The sequence below is a fragment of the Ambystoma mexicanum genome, chromosome 3q (genome assembly GCF_040938575.1).
Source record: "Ambystoma mexicanum isolate Mex_15411 chromosome 3q, UKY_AmexF1_1, whole genome shotgun sequence".
In the NCBI taxonomy this organism is placed as follows: domain Eukaryota; kingdom Metazoa; phylum Chordata; class Amphibia; order Caudata; family Ambystomatidae; genus Ambystoma; species Ambystoma mexicanum.
In genome coordinates, this window is record NC_090926.1 from 1,045,060,333 (window position 1) to 1,045,085,089 (window position 24,757).

Sequence of the window (24,757 nt, forward strand, 5' to 3'; positions counted from 1 at the left end):
GGCACCTACCCCTCCAACTATACGGCCAAGTATCATTTCCCAAGGTATGCACACTCAGATCCCATGGTGCAATATTCCATCACTTTCAGCTATCCCCCACACAACTTGTACCATCACACCGACAGGGTGGCGTCATTTTTGTTTCCGTTGGGGGTAAGAGCCTGTAATGGAAGGCTACCAGGAGACAACCCAGCACAGCTGACTTATAGACAACATTACAATAATTTCCTTATAGATTATAGATTATATATATTGAATTAAGAGCCATCCACTAAATCCAGTAAGCTTCTATTGTAATTGGTTATTTAAAACGCGCTTAATAGCCATACGTTTCTAAGCACTGACCCAGGGTTCAAACCTGTGTTGCTTCACGTCATCTTGCTTCCAAGGCAAGCACGTTGCCCCTGAGCTATCCTCCCAAGACCAATGACAAACTGGTTGAAGTAATTACCACGTGACTTCTCAGGGGGGAAGTTCCAGAAACTCAAGGTCCACAAAAACCAAAGCAGGATAGTATAATCTAGAATGTACACTGGGCAAATATGACATACTACGTGAGGCAAAAAAGACCTTGGGGAGAGACAACTCTAGGCTGGCCAGGCTAAAGGCAGCATATAAACAATTTGTTTTAAAGAAAAAGGAGGCACATGCCCAAGAGGCCTGGCGGTCCCTCAATACGGCAGCACAAGCCAAATATAAGAACGTTTTCTGGCAGTTGGTCCAGTATTGCCAAATAAAAGAGCTCAGTTTAACTTCCGATCATTTTATTACCCAGGAAAACAGCATACTATTAAAAGGGACACTGTTTGTGATCCCTATATAGAGGTTATGCCGACACGTGAAATCATTCCAAGTTGCTTGTCTATCGAACACTCTTGTAAAGATGTATTTTTTTTAAAAAACATTTTATTGGATTTTTAACAATATAACAATTAGTGTCATCAATGCGCCTTTTGAGATATCTAGAGTGTCCCCCCTCCCGCCCTCCAGAGCCCACAGTTTTTTCTTCTTCAGTTCAGCCTTCACCAGATGTCCATCATGGGCTGCCTGCTTTGTCAGCGGAAGCAACTTCCTCTCTTTGATTGAATAATGACACTGTGAGCGCCACCCATTGTTGTAGATCTTCACTAGTGTCCAGTTTCTGTTCCCGTAGCGCATTCTCCCATGCCCCAGCTTCTGCCGTTGCCCATTTTCAGAGGTCCTCCCACTATAGTGTTGCGCTTGGGTTTTTGGGGCTTTTCCAACCCATAGCGATGCGTCTCTTCGCTAGAATGTACATCAGGTCCTTGAGCTTGTTCAGACGTTTGTTCTTCCTGCTTTTTTTATATCTGCCCAGAATGCACGCCTTTGGTGACTGTACGTCTAAGTTGATGTCTGCCTCAGCCACCTTTGCAGCATTTTGTGACCAAAAGGATTGTATTGTCCGGCATCCCCAAAACATGTGTGTCATCCCCGAACAGGGTTCGCTGTATTTTGGGCATTCTTTGGTTCTCGCCCCCTTGAACTTGGAGATGACCTCAGGTGTGAGGTATGCTTTATTTATGATGTAGAACTGTATAAATTGCAATCAGGTGTTTCTGAATACCTTTTTATGATAGTGGGTTATGGATTCCCATTCCTTATCCTTGAATTGCAGGCCCATCTCGTGTTCCCATTTCTCTTTGCTCTTAAGGTCTTGCCAAGTCGTGCTGTCGAACAGTGTTTTGTAGAGCCTCGAGGTTTCGTGTCCTCCCTCAGCTGCATTCAGCATGTTCTCTATGGCCTTCTGTCCTGTTTCTAGGTTCTCGACTTCTGCCCATCGGTCCGTGAGCATTCTTACCACTTCTGCGTGGAGTAGGAACTGCCCAGTTGGCAGTCCTGAGGTCTCATGTAGCTCTGCGAATGTTAAGATCCCTTGATCACACACCAGGTCACCCAGAGTGGCGACTCCACAGGGTTCCCATGTGTTTCTTACCTCTTTTTGGCCCCGGGTCTGTTTGTCATAATAGCGGCTACTGGGATCTGAGGGGAGTATGAGTTGTTTACCTTCACAATCTTGCAAGCCCGTTTCCAGATCTGGATCCCTAGTTTCACTAAGTATGGGTTGTGTTGAGTTGTGCCTGCTGGGGTCCAGAATAAGTCTCTGAGTAGCATATGGGGGATGGCCTAGCCGGTTGTAGGAGTCGGCTGTGAGTTGTGGTTTCATCTGCCATCCATTGCACTACGTGTTTCAGTTGGACTGCTAAGGAATATAGTTCGAAGTTGGGGATTTTCAGGCCTCCTTTGTCGTAGGGTCTCTGTAGCACTTCTAGTGCAACTCTGTGCCTTCCTCCCTGCTAGAGGATTCGTCTGCAGAGCTTGTTTAAATCTTTGAAGAACTGCATGGGGATGTTGAATGGGACGTTGGTGAAGTGATGTAAGAGTCGGGGCAATGCCACCATTTTAAGAAGCCCAGCTCTTCCTGCCACTGAGAGCGGGAGTCTATCTCAGAAGTCCATTGGTTTTTCTAGGCTTTCTTTTGCTCTTACCGTTTTCAATGTGTGTTCGGTCTTAGGGTCTCGGTGAATGGTAATTCCCAAATATTTGAAGGAAGTGGTCTCCCACTTAACGGGCATAGTAAGGAGACTTTCTTCTCTGGCCACACTTAGAGCTGTTAGGGGAAAGAGGCATGACTTTTCGTGATTGTTATGTATCCCATTGTATCTGTGGAACCTGTCTAGAGTCTCTAGGATGTATGGTAATATGTGTTCTGGGTTGTTTAGGTATAGGAGAGTGTCGTCTGCATGCATAGAGACCAGATGGGTCACTCCTTCTATCACTGTGCCCCCATCCCCGTACTCCTGCCTTAGGTATGCTGCTACAGGTTCAATGGCTATGATGTACAGCATGGGGGAAAGTGGACATCCCTGCCGCGTGCTCCTGTAGAGCTGCCATTTGTCTGAGTATGTACTGTTCGTACGCACCCTAGCCATGGGGTCAGTGTATATGAGTTTGGTCCACTTTAAGAAGGCCAGCCTTATCCCCATCTTGGTCATGGTGGTGAGCAGCCAGTTCCACCGGACTGAATCCAAGGATGCCACTGCGCATTTCTCAGGCCTGCCATTGGTGCTGTATTTGACATGGTGTCATTTGCGCAGATTCTATGTAATGGCTCACCCTGGCACATAGCCCGTCTGATCGTGGTGGATCAGTAGCGGGACCACTTTATACAGCCTCCTCGCCAGCAGCGCTGTCAGGATCTTGTTGCCTGAGTTTAACATAGATATGGGCCTGTATGAGCTGCACTCCTCTTCATTCTTACCAGGTTTTAATAGTGGAATAATTACGGTTTCTCTCATGGTGTCTGGGAGGGTGCCTATTTCGTATGCTTCGTTAAACACTTGGGCTAGGAGAGGTGCCAGTGCATCCTCATATGTTTTATAAAACTCCCCCGGGAGCCCATCAGTTCCTGGGGCCTTTCCAGACAGCAGGGATCTGATAGTGGCCCTCACCTCGTCTGGGCTAATGAGCTCATCCAGGGCCTCGGCCATTTGTGCATCTAATTTGGTTAGCCTGATAATGTCCAGGATGTCTTCTATTTCAGTGTCTGTGGGCGACGGGGGGGGGGTCGGTATAAAGGTCCTGGTAGAACTCAGAAAACGCCAAGTTTATCTCAGCCTGTGTGTGTACTACTGCGCCGACCGGTCTGCGGACTTGGCAGATGGGCTTTGTGGGGGCTTCCCGTTTGTAGAGCCAGGCTAGGAGCTTCCCTGGTTTGTCACTGAGGGCATGACTCCTTTCCATGTATTTTGTGTAGCTGAGTTTCCCTAGTTTTTCCCAGTGCACTAAACAGGCTTGTCTGAGCTCAACCACTATTTGTATGTGATCTGGGTCCGAGGAGGCCTTGGCTTCTAATTCCACCAGCTCTTCCTCTGTGCGTGCTTGTGAGGTTACAATGGATTTCTGGGCTCCCTATATAGCTGCAATCATTTCCCCCCTCATGACCACTTTGTACGTCTCCCATGCTGTGCTATTGCGTTGCATGCTATTTTCATTTATTTGCCAAAAGTCCATTGTGGTCTTCCTGATCTGTTCGCGGAAGGGCTCGTCCAGCAGGGCCTCGCCTCTAAGCCTCCACGTGGGATCAGGGGGTCTGGGTGCGAACACCTTCCAGGTGGTTGTTAATGGAGAATGTTCAGACAACACTCTGGCCAGGTATTGTGTGTCCCCAAACAAGGCTTGTTGCTCTTCGCTCGCAAATATATAATCTAATCTGGTGTGAACAGCATGTGGAGGTGAGTAGAAGGAGTGCTCTCGTTTCTCGGGGTGTTGCTCCCTCCATAAGTCTTTAAGCACAAATTGTTGTGTCAATGCAATCAATATTTTGGCGGGTGGGGACGGGCGGGTGTGTTTGCTGTCAGATCTGTCTTTGCGGGTGTCTAGGGTGCAATTGTGGTCTCCCCCCCTATCAGTGTGCTATCTCTATATGGGAAAAACCGATTGTATAGTGAGCGAAAGAAGACTGTGGCATCTTGGTTGGGGGCGTAGGTGGTAATTAGGCAGACTTCCTTTCCTTCTATTGTGCCGTGTACCAGGGCCATTCTACCTTCGTCGTCTGTTTTCGAGTGTATCAGTTTTATGGGGATGGTTGGGGCGATCCAGATCCGGACCCCTCTGGCGTACGTGGAGTACGTGGAGCCTTTCAGTGTCCCTCTCCAGGTTTTAGCTACTGCTGCAAGCTTTCGTGTGTCCAGATGAGTCTCTTGCAGCAAGGCGATCCCAACTTTGCTTCGTTTTTTTTTTAAACTGTCTTTATTTGCCTTTTACAAAATACATTGTGCCAACCCAAAAAGTACAAGAAAAGTGAAACACAACTAGGACAACCTGTAACAGAACCCCTGTAACATAGCCCTCCCCCCACCCTCTCCTAATCAACTCATAGACACATTACTTTAGCACCTAGAGGAAGAAAGGAATGAAAGCAAACATAAAAAAACAAAAAAACAAAAAAGAAAAATCACAGTTTCAGCTCCATCAACAGTAATCCCCAACCAATGCATCTTTCCTGAGTGTACAAATCCCCCAATAGTCCTTAGGTTTGCAGGTGGGAGGAAGTGTCAAGCCATAGATGGTCTCTTTACATTCACAGCAGCCATGAGGTTGAGCCAATGGTGGAATGAGGGTGATGCAGGGGCTCCCCAGTTGTGCGCCACCAGTGACCTTGCGACCACAGAGGCCATACCCACCAGGCGTCCCTGGGAAGGGAAACCAAAGTCCACCAGAGCTAATAGCCAGCATTCAGGGGTAAATGGGATAGGGATGTCAATCATCCTCGATACCGCTTCCGCGATACTTGACCAAAAAGCCTGAACCTGGGGGCATAGCCACGCAACATGGAGGAAATGGGTGGAGGTCTGACATCCCCTCTTGCAGTCCGAAGACTGGAGTGTAAACAATTTGTGTAATATCAGGGGGAAGAAATACGTCTGATTCAGAAACTTGAAGTGAATCTGGCGAAATCTACTATTGACAGATATGGACTTGGTCTGTGAGCAGATCAGACCCCACTGCATGTCAGACAACGTTTTCCCCCAGATTGTCGTGCCACCTATCCCTGAAGCGGGAGTGCAGAGAAGTTTTGATCGCCCGAGCCATACCATACAGGGTCGAGACAATCCTCTTGGTGGATGCCGGTGCAGTGATATATGAGATGAGATGAGTGGAGAGGAGTGAGAGGAGTTCGGGAATTCGCTCCACCTGGTTCACAACACTTCCCTCAGTCGAAAATATAAAAGCTGTGTAATTGGGTTCCAAGTGCCTCTCTCCTTGAGGACTTCCTAAGATATACATTTCCCATCCAGCGCAACGTCACCCAGTATGCGCACCTGAAGGTTAGAGAAGTGTTGTAAAACGATTGTCTCATGTGATAGTGGGATACCCCGGATGTGAAATAAGGTAATCGTGGGGGAGTACAATTGGGGCAGACCGACCTACAACGTGAGTCGGGGCCAAGCTCTAACGGTGTTCTCCACAGGTTGAATTTCAGTTCTAGGACATTTCTCCTGAGCAGCCCATAGTAGACCCCTAAGATCTTCAGGATACGCAATGACCCTCTCCAGGCAAGTGTGAGGTAGGTCGTCCGAGGGGGACCACCACCACATGGCTAACTGCGCCTGCGCGATCAAGTAATATAAGAAGAGATCAGGAACATCCAACCCGCCCTGAGAATAAGGCCGACAAAGAGTTTCCAAGGATGTGCAAGGTTGTTTCCCAGCCCATAGCAGTTTGATCATCATACTCTTTACTCGATGCCAAAATGACACCAGGGGCCATATAGGGACGTTATTGAACAAATATAACAACTTAGGCAGGACCACCATTTTGGACAGCCTGAGAGAGAGGAAGGCGCACCCAAGTGTCCACCCTATGTTCCAGGTGTTGTAGGCAGAGGGATAATTTTCTTCATAAAGCCTAGCGGGAGACGTGGACACACGGATGCCCAAGTAGCGGATACTTTGCAGACACCATGCAAAGGAATCCCCAACGTCTTGAGGAGACACACCAGGGGTAAGCGGAAGCACTTCAGATTTAGCCCAATTGATATGAAGGCCTGAGAGAGCCCCAAAGTCAGAGACCTCTTCAACCACGGGGTTCAGATTGGTCTGTGGGTTCTTAACATCGATTAACATATCGTCCGCATATAATGAGACAATGGAAGTATGAGAGTGAAGAGTAACTCCCCCCTATGGGCATGTTTACAAATAGGACGGACCAACCCGCAATGTCCCCAGCCACCGGGATGAAGCGGCCCTCATCATCAGTGAGAGTTTTATGCAGTTTAAAGTCTAGTGAGCGCTGAATGTATATTGCAACTCCCCTAGAATGGGTAGAGTAGGACAAGGCATATCTGTGTAAGCCCCAACCCGCCGGGGGCGGTAATTTTTGGTCTTGACCCAGGTGAGTTTCCTGGACGCATAACACGTTCGCACAGTGTCTCCGCACATACTTTGTAATGAGGCGGGTCTTCTTCCCGTTAGTGAACCCCCGGATGTTCCATGTGACCACGGTGAGTGAAGTTGTGGGGGAGGCATCAGTCCCTCTATGCTGGTTTACATCTATAGGGGCCTAGGACTGTGATTAAAGGCAGTACGTTTGTCAATAAGGGTATTTCCTGAACATAATGAATACAGATTAAACTCCTGAGGTGCAGAAGATATCAATGAAATGGAAGAGACTTCCCACCCCTCCCACCCATGCCCCAATAGTACGTCCCGAACAACAATCAAATCCCTTAGAACTAGAACTGTCCCCCCCTCCCACGCCAGAAACCCCAGTCTACAGGCTAGTACTGCCCACCCCCCACCCACAAAACGTATACCAAACACACCAACCAAAAAAACTAGTGCAGCTGGGCATGATGGGTGCTGGCGGCCGCTGCAGCTCCTTTTGTCCGGAGGCTATGCCATATCTCCTGAAAAAGATTCAATAGCCATATTGCCCCTACATCTTCATCATAAATCCTGAACCCAACTGATGTGCAGCCCAACAAAGGACCCTAGCCATACAGAATAATGGAACACTCCACTCATCTCGCGGATCAGGGGGAACCCCAAGGGGATTCATCCGGACCCGGAATCTCCATAGCAAACCTCTCCGCCGCTTCTAGGGAAGTGAAAAACAGTGTTTTACCATCGTGCACAACCCTGAGCTTTGCAGGATACAGCATTGCATAGCACACTGCCTTTTTCCTTAGAATGTTCTTGGCATTTTGTGGCCAAAGTCCACTGAATGACACCACAGAGCTCCTCCAGCCGGGTATAATGCAGAAAATCCCCCAATAGGAGCCCGATGAGGAGACCGCAACAATAATGCTGAGTCAGCAGTCAAGTATCCAGACAGCGGGCAAACCCACCATGGGACCCGGCCAGTGGCATGAGCACCAGCAAGAGGGGACGAGTCCATGGCCCACGAGACTCTAAATCTGGCACAGGGAGTGGTCTCGAGCCGCCAGTCCAGATTCATGGGGGCAAGCGGCCCAACAGGAGGAGCACAGCTGCCAGCAGGCTCATCGACTCACACCCAACACACTTCTCCAGTCCTCATCCAACCCTCCAGACCGACTTGCCGCCGTACTCCTCAGCGCAGCGGGATCTAGCCTCCCGCAAGCGGGGTAGACCACGCACTGCCGCCCAGAGCCGCCAGGAGAAGAACGTGGGTCCGGCCGCATGTCAAAGCAGAAGATTAGGGCACCCTCTCGCAAAGAAACCACGCCTCCTGTAAAGGGTGAAGACGGATAAGAGTCTGAGCCAGCCCGTCCAGTGGCAAACCGGAGCCGGCAGTAGAGCAGGGGCAGCAGAGCATGGGGCTGCACCGTGCCCAGCACCGCTGGGGGATGGGTTCTACGCCAAAGATCCTGAGGCCCGCCGGCCTGAAGCACACATTCCGGAGGCGAATGTGGGAACTACAGGACATCCCAAGCCACCACCGGTCTGAGGGATGCGAGGACCTCTCCGCCACAACCAGGATGAAGAAACGCAGCCGACAGCAGTGATTGGAAGGGTTAAGTCCGCCCATGTATCGTAGCCTCCTCTGGAGCGCTTTCAGGCCGCGTCACAGCACCCCCCCAACCTTGCTTCGTTTTATGAATGTGTGAATACAGCATTGTTTGACGTAGCTATTAATTCCTCTGACATTCCATGTCATGATTCTAATTTTCTCAGCCATGAATATTGTGTGTCCAAAAGTTCGAGGGTGGTGCCCATGGCGGATCCTCTTCTGGTTCTGGCGGTTTTCGATGCATTAGATGATCTTGGCTTTTCCCTATATAATTCCCCAACTGAAATACCAACTCCTGTGTTCCCCCCCTCCTTGAACTTTAAACTCCCCTGTAACAAAACCTGTCCAGTGAGGTTTCCCCCGTTCTGACTACCCCTGTTTCCGCTCCATGTAACCATATATAGTGGTCTCTTGGTGCCCTACGGGTGGGTTAGGTGTACCCAAATTACTTCTGGGGGCAGAAGAAGTCTGCTTTGGCTGCTATCGCGTTAGAAGCAGTCCTTCGAAGGGATTGTGTCCTCCGACGTATTCCTTATCTTTGATAGATCATCTCCCAGCTTGCTGGCCTCGGACATTTTTTTTCAGTAGAGGGTGCTGCGCGTCGACGTCCCTCGAGCCGATGTCCCTCGACGGCCTCTGTATCAGCGCCGTCATCACGCGTATAAATAGACTCGCGCAGCGTCCGTTGCTCAGTTCTGTTTTTCCGCGCTTCGTGGGGCCTTGGAATATCGTTGCTCAGTTCTTCAGTCAAATATATCAATATTCCTCGTGAATACCGACTCGTACTCGATGGCTTCCTCACCCGAACCGACGACTCCACGGTCCGGTTTCAAAAAATGTCGAGACTGTGGAAAGAAAATGTCGTTGACGGATCCTCACAGGATCTGTTTATGGTGCCTGGGAATCGAGCACCATTGTTCGGAGTGCGAGGACTGCATGTTCATGACGGCGAAAGCCTTGAAGGAGCATAAGGGGAAGCTCGAGAGAGGTAAGGCAGTTAAAGTTTCTTCGAAAGTTTCCTCAGCGGAGTCGAGACATTCGTCTCCTCGCCATCACAAAAGACATTCTCGTTCTAGGTCTCGAAGTAGTTCCCATCACTCTTTGAGATTTAAGCATTAAAAAAAGAGACGTCGAAGATCCCCTTCCTTGTCTTCGTCTTCTTCCGTTTCCCCAAAAAGGGTCTCCTGCCCCACAAAACATAGCTCTCAGGCTGAGTGGGAGGAATTCAGGAAAAAGATGCTAAGCGTCTTCGAGAAAGCGGCCTCGACCCCCTCGAAGACTGCTGAGGGTGATACCCTGGGTGGAAGACCCGAAAAATCAAAAAGCCGCGAGTCGCAGCACCCGGCAAAAGTAGCCACTCGAGAGCGTCACAAACCCTCGTGTAAAGGCAAAGTTGCGTCTTCGACGCCGTCGTAGAAGATCCCTTCGACACATAGATCAGCGTCGTCGACGCCGTTATCGAAGGGTTCTTCGACGCACAGGTCAGTCGAGTCGACGCCGTCTTCGACGCCGACGTCGACGCCGAGAAAGGATAAACCCACGGCCACCTCACAGCAAGTGGCCATACCCAGAGCCTCGAGCACGAGAATGTCGTCGACAACCTCGAGTAGAATCCCGATACTCTCGAGTTCATCGAGGCCTCTACCACCTTTCTCGATGCCTTTTTCGATGTATTTGATGGCTTCAAAGCCTTTAACGTCCGCGTCGACAGCCAATCCTGACGAATTTGGCTCCTTCTTCTCTGGAAATGGGATTTATACCATTTTCAAGACCTGATCACTCCAGAGTCTTATCTTCTATTTATGAAGAAGGGGAGGATTCGGATCAGGAAAGACCTTTTGAGTTGCAGGGACCTGCGACTCCTGCACCAGATGACTTTACCTCTGAGGAAGGTAGGTTTAAAGACCTCCATGAATCCCTACAGGAAGCAAGTGGGTTGGACACTTCCCCAGAAGTGGAATTTGCCACACCAGATCCAGGGGAACATGCTGAAACCCCTTATAGAACCTTGATGGCAAGGATAATACAGTTTATGGGGTGGTCCACACCCTCACCTGCTTTTCAGCAAGATGACCTCACAGACATCTTGGTCAAAGGTCCACAGGAGGATCCTGTGGTGCCATTTCATGCGGCATTACAAAGGAGAATATTGGCAAACTGGGAAACACCTGAGGTAATCCCAGCGGTTAACAAAAAATTGTCAGCTAAATATAGGGTGTCTTCTGCTGACCCTGAATATTTATCCAAACTCCCAACTCCGGAGAGTCTGGTTGTTCATGCTGCTACTTCTGCAGGTAGTAAATCGGCTTACCCTACTGTTCCACAGGATACGGATGATAAGAGATATGGCCAAAAAAGTATTTTCCGCATGTAGCATGGCATTGAAATCCATCAATGCTACTTGTTCGCTCGCTAGGTTCAGCCACACACTTTGGGAGTGTGCTTCATCAGCGGCTGACTGCCTCCCGGAGGGAGAAGAAAGGGAAGTGTTCCTAAACATCATCAAGGATGGTAAAGACGCTATGTGCGAATCCCTTCAAACTGCCATTGATTCTGCTGACAGCATCAGCAGAGCCAAGGTGGCAAGTAAAACAACCCAGAGATTTGCTTGGTTGCGAAAGTCTGTTTTTGCTTCAGATGTGCAAAGCAGACTCTTGAATATGCCCTTTGACGGCTCTTCTTTGTTTGGTAAGAAAGCGGATGACAGTTTAGAAAAACTACAAACATCTAAGACGGCAGCAAAATCCCTAGGAGCTGCAATCCGTCAGACACCATATCGCCCCTCAGGAACCTCTTGGAGAGGTAAGTCCTTTCACTTCTATTCCGCATTCGGAAAGGGCAGAGGATAGCCGGTTCAAAGGGGTCAGAAAAAATTCACCCGAGGTGGACGGGGTAAAAACACAAAAGCCGCAGCAGCAGGTACCTCTTTACCCTCGCCATCTGTATCAGCTGCCTCCAAACTGCTCTGAGGACTCTCTTCACAAAACACCAGTAGGGGGCAGGTTAACTCAACATCTGACGGAATGGCAGGCTATTACGTCAGATGCTTGGGCATTGGAGACAGTTGCCTAAGGTTACTGCCTGCCTTTTCTATGCATCCCTCAGTCATCCACCGGGGGACAACTCTCTGAAAGTTCCAGATCCGCTCCTCTTGCAGGAGATTGTAGACCTGCTAGAGAAAGGTGCCATAGAACCGGTACCTGTAGCGGAGAGGAACAAGGGCTGGTACTCCCCCTACTTTCTCATACCGAAGAAAGACAGAGGACTGAGACCTATCTTGGTCTTACGAGAATTGAACAAGTTCCTCAGGAAGGACAAGTTCAAGATGGTAACTCTCTCTCAGATCCTTCAGGCCCTCCAGCTCCAGGACTGGCATCTCTGGACCTCCAGGATGCTTATTTCTATGTGCCAATCCATCTCAAACACAGGAAATACCTGAGGTTCGCAATTGGCGGCTCTCATTATCAATTTCGAGTTCTGCCATTTGGGCTGACCTCCGCCCCGAGGGACTTCACCAAGCTAATGTCGGTAGTGGCTACAAGTCTAAGGAGGGAAGGGATCCACGTCTACCCCTACCTGGACGATTGGCTGATCAGAGCTGTATCTTCAGAACAAGCTCAGATCCAGCTAGATTATGTCTGCCACTTCTTTCACAAACTGGGCTACTCCCTCAATTTAAAGAAGTCACAAATGATACCATCACAGAGACTCCAGTTCATTGGAGCGGTCCTGGACACTTCCCTGGGAAAAGCCTCTCCACCAGAGGTGAGGGCTCAAGATATTCTGCAGATGGTCACCAAGTTTCAAAATGCCCAACGTCTCCCAGCCTTTGACTTTTTGAGGTTGCTAGGCCTCATGGCATCCTGTATCTTCCTTGTGCCAGAGGCTCGCCTGAGAATGAGATCTCTTCAGTGGGCACTGAGATCTCCTTCAGATTCCGGACAAGGTTGCTTGAGACCTTCAGTGGTGGGCCTGCCAGAAAAACATCTTGAAGGGGGAACTGTTTTGGCAACCATGGCTGGAGATAACAGTAGTCACGGATGCCTCACTCATGGGGTGGGGAGCCCATACTAACGACTTGACCATCAGCGGTCGTTGGTCTCCATCGGAGTCCAGACTACAAATCAACCTGTTAGAGCTGAGAGCAATCAGACTAGTGCTGAAAGCTTTTCTGCCATCTGTACAGGGGAAAAATGTCCTGATAATGATGGGCAACACAGTGGCCATGCACTACCTCAACAAAAGAGGAGGCGTAGGATCACTGCCACTGTGCAGAGAGGCAATGCAGCTCTGGTTTTGGGCAATTCAAGAAGAAATCTCTCTATCGGCAGTTCACCTAGCCGGAGAGAAGAACTTGACGGCGGACGCTCTGAGCAGGCAGGGCACAGTCTCCCAAGAGTGGGAACTAGCTCAGGAAGTCCTTCAGGAGATCTTCGCCCTTTGGGGAACCCCTCAAGTGGATCTGTTTGCCACCAGTACCAACAGAAAGTGTGATCTGTTTTGTTCAAGGGAATTTCCCCCAAGAGGAGCTCTAGGGGACGCGTTCGTAGTGGACTGGGAGTTTCCACTCCTGTATGCGTTTCCACCAGTCCCTGTCATTCCTCAAATGATCAGGAGGTTGAGAAGATTCTGGAGAACCATGATCCTAATTGCCCCAGATTGGGCCAGGAGAACGTGGTACCCGGACCTTCTGGACATGTCCATCTGCCCTCCAATTCGTCTTCCACTCAAGGAGAATCTTCTCTCACAGAAGGGAGGTCAGGTTCTCCATCCAGACATCAGAACCCTCAACCTTCACGCCTGGCTTCTGAAAGGTTGAGATACAAGGATTCGGACCTCCTTGATGACGTCATGGAAGTGTTGCTTTCGGCCAGAAGGCCAGCAACAAAGTCTTTATACCGCTGCCGTTGGAACAAATTCTGCAGCTGGTGTAGAGAAGAGAATATCGACCCCTTTTCATGTGGTACACCAACGGTGTTATCCTTTCTACTCTACTTGGCAAATTCAGGCCTTCAAGTTGGCACTATCAAGGGCTATCTCACAGCGCTATCGATCTACAAGCGCACTGCAGAGGAGCCTTCGTATTTCAAATTACCCTTAGTAATACAATTTCTAAAGGGATTAACTAATGTCTACTCTCCAAGACCTTTGCAGGTTCCTTTATGGGACTTAAATTTAGTCTTAAATTTCCTGATGGGGACTCCTTTCGAACCACTCCACTCTTGTTCGCTAAGATTTATCACCCTTAAAACTGTTTTATTAGTGGCTTTAACATCTGCTAGAAGGGTGAGCGAATTACAAGCTCTATCTTGTAAACCCCCTCATACAATTTTTCATAAAGACAAAGTTGTCCTACATGTGAAGCCTAATTTCCTCCCAAAGGTGGCTTCTGAATTCTACATCACTCAGAAAATTACCTTACCTTCATTATATCCGCCTCCCCATCCGGGGAAAGAGGAAGAAAGGCTACATAGGCTGGACCCAAAGCGGGCGTTAAGCTTTTACATCAGAAGACTTGCTAGGATTAGGCAAGCAGACCAACTGTTTGTAGGTTACGCAGGGGACAAACTAGGACTACCGATAATAAAACAAACCATTTCCAGATGGATTATTTTGGCCATCCTGGAATGTTACAAACTAGCAGGGAAAGAGCCTCCTCAAAATCTTAGGGCTCATTCAACCAGGGGTATTGCAGCCTCCTCGGCCCTCCAAAGAGGGCAGCTGGTTCGAGACATATGTGCGGCTGCCACATGGTCGTCCGCACATACTTTCACAAGATTCTACAACCTGGATTCCTCCGCTAGTCAAGAGACTAGGTTTGGCAAAGCCGTATTACATTCGGTTCATTCCTAAAAGGAAACATGGTGTTTTACTCCCACCTCCAATTGCACATCACTGCTATGGGAGTCTATCAAAGATAAGGAATACATCGGAGGACACAATCCCTTCGAAGAACAAGTTACTTCTTACCTTGTAACGTTCTTTCGATGGGATGTTCCTCCGACGTATTCCTTATCGCCCCTCCCATCCATCCCTGCAGTAATACTTCCCTTGTGGTTGCAGCTTACGCTCCTTCAAGGTCAATAACCAATTCATGTGACACAACTGTTAACGTCAAAACGGAACTGAGAAACAGACGCTGCGCGAGTCTTTATACGCGTGATGACGTCGGCGCTGATACAGAGGCCGTCGAGGGACATCATCGGCTCGAGGGACGTCGACGCGCAGCGCCTTCTACTGAAAAAAAAATTCCGAGGCCAGCAAGCTGGGAGATGATCTATCAAAGATAAGGAATACGTCGGAGGAGCATCCCATCGAAAGAACGTTACAAGGTAAGAAGTAACTTGTTCGTCTTCGGTATGGTTCCTATTAGAATCTGTCTTGCTGCTTTAAGATATGAGTTATGCCTTTTCCTTGTGTGCCTTGCCCAATAGCTGGCTTTACAATGGTCCCTCTCATTGTGGCTTACCCTGGTTTGCGGTCTTTCACTTCTAGGTCAGGAATCTGTTCCCCATCCTTCCACTCTGTGGCTTCCACCGGCGTGTCAAACAGGCGCGCTTTGTTGTTATGCAGTACTTTCAGTCTTGCTGGATATAGGAGCATGTAGCGCAGGTCTGCATTTTTCAGTCTTGCTTTGGTGTAACTGAATTGGGCTCTTTTCATTTGGACTTGGAAAGTGTAGACGGGATATGTGGCATTGCATAGTCTCTTTGTATGTGGCCACCTAATCTCGAAAAGGCTAGAATTGTCTCCCTGTCTCTGTAGTTGAGCACTTTTGCAATTATTGGCCTAGGTGGGATTCCTGGGGGCCACCGTTTGGTGAGGGATTGGTGGGCTCTCTCGATGGTAAAGCCTTGTGATAGTTTCCCAGCCCCGATTTCTTGCAGTAGGAGGTCGTCTATATAGTTTGTGGAGTCGTTTCCTTCGATGCCCTCTGGCAGCCCTAAAACTCTAATGTTATTTTGGTGCGCCCGCCCTTCGGCCTCCTCAGCCCTATCTTCCAGGTTTTTCACCTTCTGCGCCAGTTCATCAACATCCTTCTGAAGCAGTGCTTTTGTCTCAGTGTTTTCTTGAACCTGGGTTTCAGCCAGTAATGGTGCGGACATCTTGTCGCAGTAAGTTCAGGTCTATGGCTGCTGCATCTATTTTGCTTTCCATCGACGTTTGGAGCGTTTTGATGGCCTCTAGGATCTGCGAGTTACCTGGTTCTGCTGTCATTTCAGGAGGTTCGGGCCGTGCTGTTGCGGCACCTATGGTGCTGGTGTCGGGTCTCGCTGGTCCTCCAGCTTCATAGGTCTCCATGGTGGTCTGTTTCTGTTTACCTCTCGCTCCTTTTGTGGACATTACACCATGGGCAGGGGGACCTGCCGGTTCACTGTGCGGGCTGTACAGTTAAGGGGGGTGGTGCACCACCAAGGGGTAGCGCAGCTGCTGTGCACGTTTTGCGGGTTTCTCTCTGCGATCTTTGTGGCTCTTGGGGGCTGTGCGTTGTCGCAAGCGTTCACCCAGGTGTGAGTTGGGTGGCCTCCTGGGCTTGCTATGGCGTTGTAAGTCGCCCACTCTTCTCTGCTCAGTGTGTTGCGGGAGAGTGGTCCCGCCGTTGCCCTGGAGCTCCCCCACGGCAGTGTTCTGCTGTCTTCCCGTGCCCCTGTGCTCACAGCGCACTTATGACGAGTTTGGGGGTCCCCGGCCGCTGCCGATGCAGAGCCCGGCGCCAACCGGGTTCAAAGTTTGAATGGCCCTGTGGGGCTAGCAGTGCCTATTCAGAGGCCGACCTGTGCAGCACTGGTTCCTGCGCTGCCCGCCTGTGCTCACAGTGGTAGCCCATAGTGTGCTATACGCGTCTATTTCGCACAGTTTCAGACCCTGCTCCACCCGAGTCCCAGGTTTCTGTTTCCTCCGTGTAGGCGAGGGCCCACGGGGGGAGGGAGAGCCCGACTCCCGGGTTGAATGGATGCAGCAAACCCAGCAGGGTCCTCCCTCCTGCTGGCTTCTCACCTTGTGTCTTCTTTGTGCACAGCTGGGCGCTCTCGTGTGCGGGCTCAGGGTCCGTGTGCTGCCTCTCTTTGCGGGCCTCCCGTTGTCCGGGTCCTCCTCCCTGGGTCCGCAGCCTCCTCTCCTCTGCGCTGGGGGCGGACTCCATTCTCGCCAACGCCTTGCTGTCTCCTTCAGGTTCTCGGCGTCGCTGCAGGTAGTGATCGCGGCGACGAGGGTGCGGCGCTTCTGCCAAAAGCCGGACTGATCGGTGGGTGCCATTTTTCTCCCTGCTCGCCGGCTCACTGCGACACGGCACCCCGCTGAGGGGACAGTTTGTCGAAGTGTCAGACTTCGGGTGAAGCTGCCCGGCGTTCCTCGCAGCAGTTGTGGCGGCTCTCCGTTGCTTGGGCTGCACGAGACTGTGGTTTTGCAGCTATATTATGGGCACATCATGCGGAGCTAACCGGGTATGCGTCCTTCTTACATGGCGGTTAGCCCCGCCCCCGAACACTCTTGTAAAGATATTGAAATTGCACGAAAGTAGCAAAAATGTGGCAAGGCTCCCATCACCTGATTGTATCCCAGTGGACCTTTTTAAAGAACAACTGAATATATGAGTGCCTTTTTTAACAAAACCTTTTAATGAAATACTGCAGTCAGTTATGATACCACATAGCTGTCAGGGTGCTATTTTGGTACCAATTTTTAAAAACGAGGACCGGAACCTTTTGCAAAATTACCGACCAATATCACTGCTGGATCCTCTCTAAGGTTTTTGGTAAGGTGCTCCAACTTATACTAGAGAACTGTTGCAGTGCGCACCAGTTACTGTCCACTTTTCTGGCGGGTTTTAGGAGAGGGATCAGCACAACGGATCAAGTCTTTTGCTTAATAATATTATACAAATGTGTAAAGCTCTACAGGCAAAATATATCAAATGGATTGTGTCCTCCCGCGTATTGCTCATCTTATGATAAATATCTCCAGCTTCAGCTGCTTCAGACATTTTCTTTTGACATGGGGCACTGTGTGCTGTCTCGTTGAGTCGATGTCCCTCGAGGGCCTGTGTTCGACTGTCGAAGTCATCATCAGTATAAGTAGCGCACACAGCGCGCGTTGGCTTCAGTTCCGTTTTTCCGAGCTAACGATTCGAGAGAGTTACGGCACGCTTCGGTTCCTCTGTGAACTTTGATAGTTATTTTCAATCGAAAATGTCTTCTTCGTCGACTCCATCAATGCCTAAGACGGGCTTTAAGAAGTGCCAAGACTGTAGTTCGAAGATGTCGATCACTGACCACCGTTTATGTCTGTGGTGTCTTGGTACCGGTCACCTTACCTTCGACTGTGGCTCCTGTCAGGCAATGACCGAAAAGGCTCTCAGGGAGTGTAAAGGTAAATTGGAACTGGGGAGGTTACCTTCGAAGTCTCCTTCGAAGAGTTCAAAAAGAAAGACGGGTGAGTCGAGGGATTCTTATCAATGTAAAAAATCTAAACGGTCTCGATTGAGAAGTCGATTACGCCATTCTTCGTCGTCTTCATGGAAGAAGGCCAAGAAACAGCATCATAGGTCACCTTCGACCTCCAGTGATTCTTCGGCTGAGGTAATCAAGTGTCCAACTAGTTCGGACTCCCGAGCAAAGTGGGATGTGTTTCGTAATGAAATGCTCAAGATCTTCGAGAATGCGGCCTTGACCCCCCTCGAAGGACAAGCAGAAAGCCCATGCCCCTGCCGATCTGCAAAAAGACGACAAAGATAAGTCAAAGACACAATCTTTAACTCAAGCCTTAAGCCGGTTTTGCATCAAGAAAAATCTCGATCTGATGAGAAATTGTCGAGGGGTTTGACAAGTCAGGAAACCAGCCCATTAAGGGTTCTGTCAAAGAAACATAAGATGTTGACAACATTAATGCCTTCATTGACACTGTCTGCGTCAGAGCCATCAACACCAGTATCGAAGTCGACTAAGGCAATCCCAATGTCGAAGTCATTGTCGACAATTACTTTGAAATTGTCGATGCCAGTGGTAGTCCAGGAAAAGGTCAAGTCTTTATCAGCCATCTATGAAGAACAACCATCAGATGATATCACACCACCATTTGGGTCACTCACAATTTGGCACCCCTTATGTGCCAGAAGAACTAATCTCTGATGATTCTAGATTAAAGGATTTACATGACAACATTCAGTCAGCCAGTGGGTTAGATATCTCTCCTGAGTTACAATCTACTGAACATGCTGACTCCTCATATAGGAGACTAAGGAGTAAGGTTATAGAGTTTTAGGCTGGCGTAGGCCTACTCCTTTTTTTGAACAAGATGACATGACAGACATATTCTACCAGGGTCTCCAGAAAGATCCAATTTTGCCATTTCATACTGCATTACAAAAAAGGGTCTCTGCAAATTGGGAGACACCAGAAACTGCGGCTGCAGTGAATACACATTTTGCAAAAAAAATACAGACCATCCAGCAGCGACCCAGATTATCTGACTAAACATCCAACACCAGAAGGTTTGGTGGTTCAGGCTGCTACATCTACCAAGCAGTCATTATACCCATCCATCCCTCCTGATAGGGATGATAAGAGAGTGGGTGCCTGTGCAAGAAAGGTTTTTACTGCTGGCAGTGTGGCATTAAAATCTGCTAATGTAACTTGTACCATGTCAAGGTTTATGTTTACCCTGTAAGACTGCATAGCTCTGGCGGCTGAGCACATCCCAGAAGGAGAGGAAAGAGACGGCTTCCTGGCAATCATCAAGGATGGTAACGAGCCAATGGGTGAATGTCTCCAGTCAGGTTTGGATACTACAGACAGCATCAGCAGATCCATGTCCATGGCAGCTAGCACAGAATTACGCAGATTTGCATGTTTGAGGAAGTCTGGGTTTGCACCAGATGTGCAAGCTAGACTTTTCTTTGTGGTGTACAAGGGAGAGGTGCTAAGCCAACCCCAGCAGCGGTAGTTTTACCATTACTGAGCGGGCTGTACAGTTAATGGGGGTGGTGCACCACCAAGGGGTAGCGCAGCTGCTGTGAACGCTTTGCGGGTTTCTCTCTGCGACTTTTGTGGCTCTTGGGGGCTGTGCGTTGTCGCAAGCGTTCCCCCAGGGGTGAGTTGGGTGGCCTCCTGGGCTTGCTATGGCGTTGTAAGTCGCCCGCTCTTCTCTGCTAAGTGTGTTGGGGGAGAGTGGTCCCGCCGTTGCCCTGGCGCTCCCCCACGACAGTGTCCTGCTGTCTGCCCGTGCCCCCATGCTCACAGCACACTTATGGCACGTTTGGGGGTCGCCGGCCGCTGCCGAGGCAGAGACCAGTGCAAACCAGGCTCACTGTTTGAATGGCCCTGTGGGGCTAGCAGTGTCTATTCAGAGGCCGACCTGTGCAGCGCTGGTTCCTGCGCTGCCCACCTGTGCTCACAGCGGTAGCCCACAGTGTGCTATACGTGTCTATTGCGCACAGTTTCAGGCCCTGCTCCACTCGAGGCCCAGGTTTCTGTTTCCTACATGTAGGCGAGGGCCCACAGGGGGAGGGGGAGCCCGACTCCCGGGTTGAATGGATGCGGCAAACCCAGCTGGGTTCTCCCTCCCGCTGGCTCCTCACCTTGTGTCTTCTTTGTGCACAGCTGGGCGCTCTCGTGTGCGAGCTCAGGGTTCTTGTGCTGCCTCTCTTCGCGGGCCTCCCGATGTCCGTGTCCTCCTCCAGACCATCCAGCAGTGACCCAGATTATCTGACTAAACATCCAACACCAGAAGGTTTGGTGGTTCAGGCTACTACATCTACCAAGCAGTCATTATACCTATCTATCCCTCCTGATAGGGATGATAAGAGAGTGGTTACCTGTGCAAGAAAGGTTTTTATTGCTGGCAGTGTGGCATTAAAATCTACTAATGTAACTTGTACCATGTCAAGGTTTATGTTTACCCTGTGAGACTGCGTAGCTATGGTGGCTGAGCACATCCCAGAAGGAGAGGAAAGAGACGGCTCCCTGGCAATCATCAAGGATGGTAACGAGCCAATGGGTGAATGTCTCCAGTCAGGTTTGGATACTGCAGACAGCATCAGCAGATCCATGGCAGCTAGCACAGAATTACATAGATTTGCATGCTTGAGGAAGTCCGGGTTTGCACCAGATGTGCAAGCTAGACTTTTCCTCGTGGTGTACAAGGGAGAGGTGCTAAGCCAACCCCAGCAGCGGTAGTTTTACCATCAGCCGTCGCTTCAGCTGCCTAAAAAACACTCTGAGGCCTTGACTCAAAAGGTCCCAGTGGGAAGCAAACTTACTCAGCATCTGAACGAATGGTGAGGCATTACTTCAGATGCTTGGGCACTGGAACCTGTAACCCAATCTTACTGCCTTCCTTTCCAAAAAAGGCCTCAGGATCGTCCAACGGGGAACAACTCCGTGTGCAGGAAATGTTGACCCTGCTAGATAAAGGTGCAATAGAACATGTACCTGTAGTGGAAAGGAACAAGGGTTGGTATTCCCCATACTTTCTGATTCCCAAAAAGGACGGAGGATTGAGACCCATCTTGGATTTAAGAAACTTGAACAATTTCCTCAGGAAGGACAAGTTCAAGATGGTTACCCTTTCCCAAATGCTTCAGGCTCTCCAACTCCAAGACTGGTTGGTATCATTGGACCTTCAGGATACTTACTTTTATGTAATTTCTTTAAAAATGTTAACATTTATTTTTTCTCTCTGAGTGGGCTGACCTCTCCTCTTCCCTCTTGGCCTCCACCACTCAACTTCTCCTCCTTGGTGACCTCAACATTCATCTTGATTCAACCTGTCCCTCATCTTCACTCTTTCGCGACATCTGCGATACACTCTCCCTCTCCATCCTTCCCTCCGGCCCGACTCACTTGGCTGGCCACACACTTGATGTCTTGATCTCATCTGGCCTCCCCCTCTCTACCCCCCTTACCACTCCTCTCTCCTGGAGTGATCACTGCCTCCTCTCCTCTCATCTCTCCATCTCCTCCCTCCAAGCCAAGTCCACTCCTAGATTGCCACCCACCTTCTCAGATATCCGGCCTATGAAGCGTGTGTCAGTCGAGGCCTTTGATGCAACCTTCTAGCCCCCTTCCTCCACCCCAGGCTGACTCACACCCTGACACAGCCCTCTCTCTTCTCTACTCCTCTATTTCTGCTATTCTTGATACTCTTGCCCCCGTCATGAGGATCCGTTTGAAGTCCAAAGCCAAGTGCAATTCTTGGTATGATTCTGGCCTAGCTACACTTAAACGGATGTGTAGGGTGGAGGAAAGGAAATGGAGGGCTTCTTGCTCATCCTCTGACAAACTGCCCTGCCGCCTGCTCCAAAGGCGATACCAACTTGCTGTCCACACTAAGAAGAAAGTCCACATACAAGCCCGCGTCTCTGCAGCATCTAACATCTCGGCCGAACTTTTTAAAATCTGACCGGAGCTGGCCAACCCAGCTGCAGTCTCCACCCCTCCTCTCTCCTCCCAGGATCTTTGCAATGCCCTTGCCTCTCACTTTATCTCTAAAACCCAGGGCATCCTATCCACACTCTCTTCCGCTCCCCCTCTTACTCCCTTTCCTTCTCAGCCTGCTGACCCTCCAGCTACCACTCATCCCCTTTTCTCCTCCTTTCCTCTTTTCTCCCCTGAGATATCTAGACAAGTCCGATCTATGAAAACCTCATCAAAACAGGTCCATCCCTGTTCCTCTAAAACCATTAAGGACCACATTGACACCCTTGCGCGAGCCCTTGCTGATTTCTGCAACCTCTCCTTTGCCTCTGGCTCTTTCTCTACCCTTCTTAAACACTCCCTTGTGCATCCTCTCCTCAAGAAATACACTGCTGATCCGTCTTGTCCGGCAAACTACCGCCCAATTTCCATTACTCCCTTTTTGGGCAAGCTCCTGGAAAAGCTGGCCATCTCTCAGCTTAATCTCCATTCTGACTCTGTTGCCTCCCTACATGACCACCAATCTGGCTTCAGATTACAGAAACTGCTCTCCTGAACATCCGTGAAAATCTGCTCTCCAACCTCGATTCTAACATTCCCTGTGTCCTCAGCCTACTTGACCTCTCCTCTGCGTTTGACAAGGTCAACCATACCATCCTGCTCAATCGTCTTTGTGACAACCTCGGTATCACTGATCAGGCTCTGGCCTGGCTGACCGCTTTTCTCTCAGATTGACCGTCCCAGGTACAACTTGGGTCCTTCCTATCTTCTATCTCCCTCTCCACATATGGTGTTCCCCAGGGATCTATCCTATCGCCCTGGCTTTTCAACCAATACCTGGCAACTCTCGCTTACTGCATCTCAATGTTATGCTCAACTTTCCAGTGCTATGCTCACGACACCCAACTCATTTTCAGGCTTCCTTCAGCCTCCTCCTCTCCTGCCCTCATCTCCGATTGTCTGATCGCCATTCAAAATTGGTGTGCAGCCAATGTTGTATGTCTAAATGCCAACAAGACTGAGATCCTCCTTATCGGTACACCATCTCCATCCTTTCCTCTCACTCTCTGGCCGGCCTCCCTTGGCCCTCCTCCCAACCCCACTTGCGCGGCTAAGAACCTTGTGGTTATCTTTGACTCTACACTTTCCTTCCTCGCACACATCTCCGATGTCTCCAAAAAATCTAACTTCTTACTTCAACTCCTTAGAGGTACCCTACCTTTCCCATCCTTCCCTAAAAATCTCACTGTCTCCCAAGCTCTGGTTCCATCCAGACTTGATTACTGTAACAGCCTCTTCCTAAATCTACCTGCCTCCACCCTCTGCCTTCTACAACTAATCCAGAAAAGGACTGCAAAACTTGTCCTTGGCCTCAAGCCCTGAGATCGTATCTCTCCAGCCTTGAAATCCCTTCATTGGCTCCCAGTGGATGCAAGGATTACATTAAAAACCCTCTGCATTGTCCACAAGGCTTTCTGGGGCCTGGGTCCAATATACCTTCAACTATCCCTCCGTAAATACCTCCCCTCTCGAGTCCTTCGCTCCTCTACTTCTAACTCCCTCAGGGTTAGTCGTTTTGCAAAAAAACAAGCTGGGGGTAGATCCCTGTCTTCGGCTGGTGCCTCCCTTTGGAACAGCCTCTCGGTCACCTTGAAACTTGAGGAAAAACATCTTCAGTTCCGGAAACTTCTCAAAACCTTTCTCTTTGCCTCTGCCTTTGCCTCCCTTCTCTCCTGTTGACCTGTTTCTTCTCATGGCATTGTGCACCTGGCCACCCTCTGTTCTCTCGGGCCCAGGTATCTGCTCACCCTGCCACCCTCCTGCACTGCCTCCAGGCCTCCATCTGCACTAGGGTTCTGTATCTGTACCCATACATTCCCTCTCCCACATTTCATCTGCACTTATCAGATATACCTTTCTGACTAAATTTCACCTGCCACTTGCTGACTGCACTACCATGGTTTAAAGCCCTTATTTATTATTTATTCTGTTTAATATTTATTTATGTTTTCTCTTCTCTGCTTCACACTTTCCACTCTACCCTCCCCCCTCCTTGCACTTTTCCCCCATTTTCCTTTCCCATGTACTTGCGCTTTCTTAAATGTCACTGGGCCTAGTAAAATCGCTGTTTGTTTCTGTTTTTTCTCTCCCTTGTTCCCCTCCCTTTTTGCCTGGTCACGCTCTGAAACACTTGTGTACGAGCGCAATATAAATAAAATATCATTACATTTCATGTGCCTATCCATCCCAAGCACAGAACGTACCTGAGGTTGGTGGTTGGCGGTTGTCATTGTCAGTTTCGAGTCCGCCATTCGGGCTGACCTCCGCCCGAGGGTTTTCACCAAGTTGATGGCATTGGTGGTAGCGAGTCTCAGGAGAGGGGGGTTTCAAATTTACCCCTACCTAGATGATTGGCTGATCAGGGCTTGTTCACCCAAACAAGCCAGGGAACATCTCAGAATAACCTGCCACTAGCTCCACAGACTGGGCTTCTCTCGCAATTACAAAACGTCCCACTTGATACCATCTCAAAGGCTCCAAAGAGAATCTCTTTGCCAGCCATGGCTGGAGATAATGATAGTGACGGATGCCTCTCTCACGGGATGGGACCCTACACCAACGACCTGACTATCAGCAGTCATTGGTCGCCATCAGAGTCCAAACTACACATCAACCTTTTGGAGCTGAGGGCAATCAAATAAGCACTGGAAGGCCTTTCTGCCCTCTGTACGGGAAAGATTGACCTGATAATGACAGACAACACAGTGGCAATGTACTACGTCAACAAGAGAGGAGTTGTAGGGTCACTACCACTGTGCAGAGAGGAAATG

General features: G+C 49.6%; 1 protein-coding gene across 1 annotated transcript in view; it reads left to right on the top strand.

Annotated features, from left to right (window-relative positions):
* Nucleotides 1-24,757, top strand: part of DNAH17 (dynein axonemal heavy chain 17) — an 8,024,690-nt gene that overhangs the window by 1,601,915 nt on the left and 6,398,018 nt on the right. The window lies entirely within an intron of this gene.